At 41.8% G+C, this 4,315-nt stretch overlaps 1 long non-coding RNA gene across 1 annotated transcript; it reads left to right on the top strand.

Moving 5' to 3' along the window:
* Window positions 1-246: 246 nt before the first annotated feature.
* Window positions 247-3,829, top strand: LOC116652410 (uncharacterized). Its single transcript, XR_004309004.2, has 3 exons — window positions 247-331; window positions 648-732; window positions 3,601-3,829. It is a non-coding gene; the product is annotated as an uncharacterized LOC116652410 (long non-coding RNA).
* Window positions 3,830-4,315: the final 486 nt, after the last annotated feature.

Here is a 4,315-nt window from a genome sequence, read left to right as displayed (position 1 = left end):
GTTACTTCTACTATTGGTGTCTCCCAGGGGGCTGTAGGATTCCAGTAAAAGGGCTACATGCTAACAGCTCTTCTCTCTGTGAGCTGCATGGAGCAGAGCAGGCTGCCAGCTCTGTCCCCTGCCAGGTCTCACACTTTGCTCTCAGACTCCCAGCTCGTGGGGTCTGGATGGGGAGAGGTGGCACCATCATGGCCACGTCCCACTCTGATGAAGTGTGCAGAAAAGGGCACAGTGTCAGAGCCTGCAGGCTGCTTGGCCAAAGTGCAGGGAGCTTGAGGAGAGACCTACAAGCGAGCAAGGGGAGAAACCTCTGCACATTCCCATTTGCTGGGTAGGACAATTCTGGCCACAGCACATAGCATCCTGGGGAGTGGGACCCTTGGGCTGTTGAGAGGTTTGTTAATGGATCTCCTAGGGATTGATGGATTTAGTGGGTGAAGTAAGTCTGCTTCTATTTATTTTATTTTTTTGGCAGCTGCTGCAAGTGGAATTTTATGCATTTTTCTGGCTGTTAGTGCTTGTCTGGGCTATTTAGATGTTGAGGTAAACTTGTTTCCACCGTGGTGGACCTTTTTTAGAAAGCAGCTGGGACACCTTCTGCAAGGACACACTGTGGTACACTTCCCTTTATAAGATGTTCTGTGTAGCTTTACAGATGAGCTCTGAAATGGCCCTGGAAGTGTGAATGGCAGATGATTATAAGCTCAGCCATAGATTAGAGAGGTTATGGAGGTAAGCCATTGTTGTGCATGGTCTACTCACATCTTACCTTGTGACAGTCTTAAAAACTGTGGTGGGGGGGACACTATGTGTGTATATTCATATGTAAGGGTGAGTGCTGCAGACCTGATTTTCCTTCTCACTTTAGTATTCTTCTCTATTCTGCTCTTTTACTGCCCTTGTCAATTCTGAGGGGTTTAGGTCGCTTTCTGCTTCTGGCTTGAAGTATATTATACAGATCAGGTCCAGGGGGGATGCCTTGCTCAGCCATTAGTAGGTCCTTTTCTCTCTCAGTTCACTGAAAGCTTTTTGGTAGACAATGTAACATTCCTCAGTTTGAGGCCTTCGACTATTCTGTGTTTGAGAGCACTTTGCATGTCTTTTCCCTTCTTAATTTCTGCAGAAATCACTGCTGCTGCAGACAGCTTTATGTAGTACAGAACCTTCTTCTATTGATGCACTCCTAACATCTTCTTATTTATGTAAGAAGCATTCATTTCCTCTGACTTCCATATAAAAATCCAAGAAATGAAATTTTCTGTGCAAAGCGAACAAGGGTGTCAGAAGCTACAATCTTCTCTAATATAAATCAGAGCAACTGTGCATGAGTAAAGCATTGCTCTAGGCACAGATCTGGCCTAGAGCAATATTTCATTTTCCTTATAATCTTGCCCTATAATTCAGTTCCTCTCAGCCTGTAATACTTTCTCTGCACTCTGTGAACACCCTCCAGCTTGTTTCTGTCTTTCTCTTCTTTGGTTATTCAGGACAGAGATGGGGCAGATGCTGAAATCTGCCAGCCTCCAAAAGTGGTGGTTGTCCTGCTGTCCAGGTGAGGCCAGATCAGAGCTCTATCCACACCGCCTGTTTGTTCTCTGCCTCCTTACTGCACAGTCTCTGCTGAAGGGAAGCAGCTCTCCACAGAATTGCCTTTTCTGCTACCTCATCATCTTGCAAATTCTTATCTAGTGTGAAACGCAGTTATCCATAAATCTCTTCTTCCTATCAAGACTTCTCCCCGACGCCTTTTCTAAGATCATGAGATGGTTTATAAATACACGAAGCTGTAGATACTTTACTACATTTGGTAAATGCCAGGATATGGTGCATACTTTCCTGAAGCCTCTGTGGTAATATCAGCTAGCAGTCCCACTTTATAGCACAAAGCATTTCTTCAGCTGCTTCAGTGAAGGTTAAGAAGGCAGTCGTGTCTATAGGGAGTTATTCCAAATGTAATGTCCTCTTCTAGTATCACAAATACAGTAAGACCCAAAATTAAACTCTACTGTTTTCTCAGTTGGGACACTTAAGAATTTGCTGTGAGATTATGATCTTGTTGTGAAATTATGGCCTGGAAGATCACTGTCCCTCTGCTGTTACACCCCACTGAGCGTTACTGATTTTCATAGTTAATCAACTCTTGCCCTAAGTTAATTGATGTCCTCATTATGTCATATTTAAATGCATCTTAGGAGAGTCTTTAGCCATTAACTTCTCTTATACCAGTTAGCCATACAGCTTTGGAAATAGTGAAGAAAGGATCTCAAGAACAAATTGACTGTTATTGTTGCCACTGTATCACCAATTAAATACACAATTAGAAGGAGAAGTTATCACAACCCTACATATTCCTCACTCTGTGAATCTAATGAATGTTCAATAATTAGCAGCAAACAAGTTATTTCTTACTGGTGACAGTCAAAGAGCTGCAATTGAGGGTTTATAACCCAGTACCAAGGAACTGAGGTTTTCACATCCGACTTAGGAGTTTCAGAGATATCAGTGCTCTAGTGAGAAAGCCTCATATCCTCACCCTACAGCTCCTTTGAAAGACTGAGTGTGCTGAAATTTGAGGATGAGAATATAATTCCCTCTCTTTGGGCTGTGAGGATTGAAGGAAAGGTGATATTCTGTTACCTGGAAGGGCAGATTTTTAGGTGGGGGATGAGAGAAATGGATTAGAGAGAAATGGATGAGAGAAATGATTAGGGCTGTTGCTATGAAAGGAAGTTACCTATTGTTTTCAATTAACAGGTTCTTGAGTCTTGGTTCTTTGAATCCTTTCTCATTGCTGTAAACTTGAGTTAGTGAGATGCTTTTCTCTAATTCCCTCAGTTCTCAGTGCTTTCTACACCCTGTGCTGTGTCAGCCTCTGCAAACTCTCTGCTTCAGTGCCACACTGACTGACCCTCTTGCTGAGTGCTTACTTTTGCTCTTTCCTGTTCCATTCACCTCTTAATCCTAGTTAAAAGCTATTTGAAGGTTTGATCTTTGTAAGCATTTTACCTAAGGCGTGATTCCATCTCAAATCTTAATCCCAATAATCTTGGAAACCAACCTGTCTGGCCAACCTAAAAACCTCCCTTGTATAACAGGATGACATGGACACTGCAGATCAGTATCCTTACTAACACCTGATGCTTACTCAGGAGACTCAACTGAGATCCTGGCCCAAGGCTTCCTGGCAGGAAATCCACGTAGTTATTCTGCAGATAGTTAAAACTGCACTTTGAGTTGTTGCATCAGGGCACAGTCTATCACTAATATTATCTTTCAAAATTCCCAGCCTTACATATCATGATGTGTCATGTCTGGTGAAAAGCAATGCATGATTTGACTGATGTGCAGTAGCTGGGGCAAACTTATTAGTCACAATGAGCCTATTAGTCATGTTACGTCTGCCTCGGTGCAGAGAGGTTCCAGTACAAGTACAAGAAATAGCTTCTGTATATAAAGCACAGTTGAGTAAAAATCTGCCTTTGACAGCAGGTACCTTCAGTTTCAAATCACTTTATGGCTGATAGAAGATATTCTGATGAGTGTCCTGTGTATCAAGAAAAAAGAATAAATAAATAAAATTTCCAAATCTTTTTGTCAAAGACTGTAGGAAATAGATGTAAACCCAGTGACGTATGAAAATGGCATCATGGTTTGAAATGCCTCCCTAAGGTCAACTGTCAGCCCCCAGAGCCAGAATTCATGGATCGAGCATTTTACTACACAGCTGATGTGAAACAACCAAAAGCTGAAATCCAGCCATGGCTGGAAGAGCTGCTTCACTTCTGAAAACACTATACTGTGGATCTGGGTCCATCATCAATTAATTTATTTTTTCAGGCTTTATCTGATCTCCATCTGGACACAAATATTAGCAGGTAACCAGAGGAATTAATAAGTCTACTCATAAAAATTTTTCCAGGCTTAATTACCACCTTTGTTAAAGAAATGGAGACTCTTTTTTTTTTTCTAATTGGATTTGTCTGGCATTGATTTTCAACTGGCAATCTGTGACTGATTGGAAGCTAGTCCCTTATTGCATACCAGTGGATTGAGCTTTTCAGACAGTGAGGGGAAGAAAGTGAAGAGGGAAGAGGATTTGTCTGGATGAATTTTATTGTTGTTTGTGTTTCTTTTTTTGCTCTGTTTTGTTTTTGGCAAAAATTCCCACAATCTTATCATTGAATGGCAAAGATTTATGTAATTTTTCAGGGGCTGATCAGGACTGGCTGCTCTTGTGGCCAACATCCTGTGATAAGATCTCAGCTTCTGTCTATATGGAGGTTAGTAAGTCATTGGTGTTAGTTCTCTAACCCTG

This window comes from Coturnix japonica, chromosome 13 (genome assembly GCF_054131305.1).
Source record: "Coturnix japonica strain WE chromosome 13, WE-NBRP24, whole genome shotgun sequence".
Taxonomy (NCBI): domain Eukaryota; kingdom Metazoa; phylum Chordata; class Aves; order Galliformes; family Phasianidae; genus Coturnix; species Coturnix japonica.
Note: the sequence above shows the minus strand (reverse complement) of the source record. Positions and strands in the feature narration are given on the sequence as shown.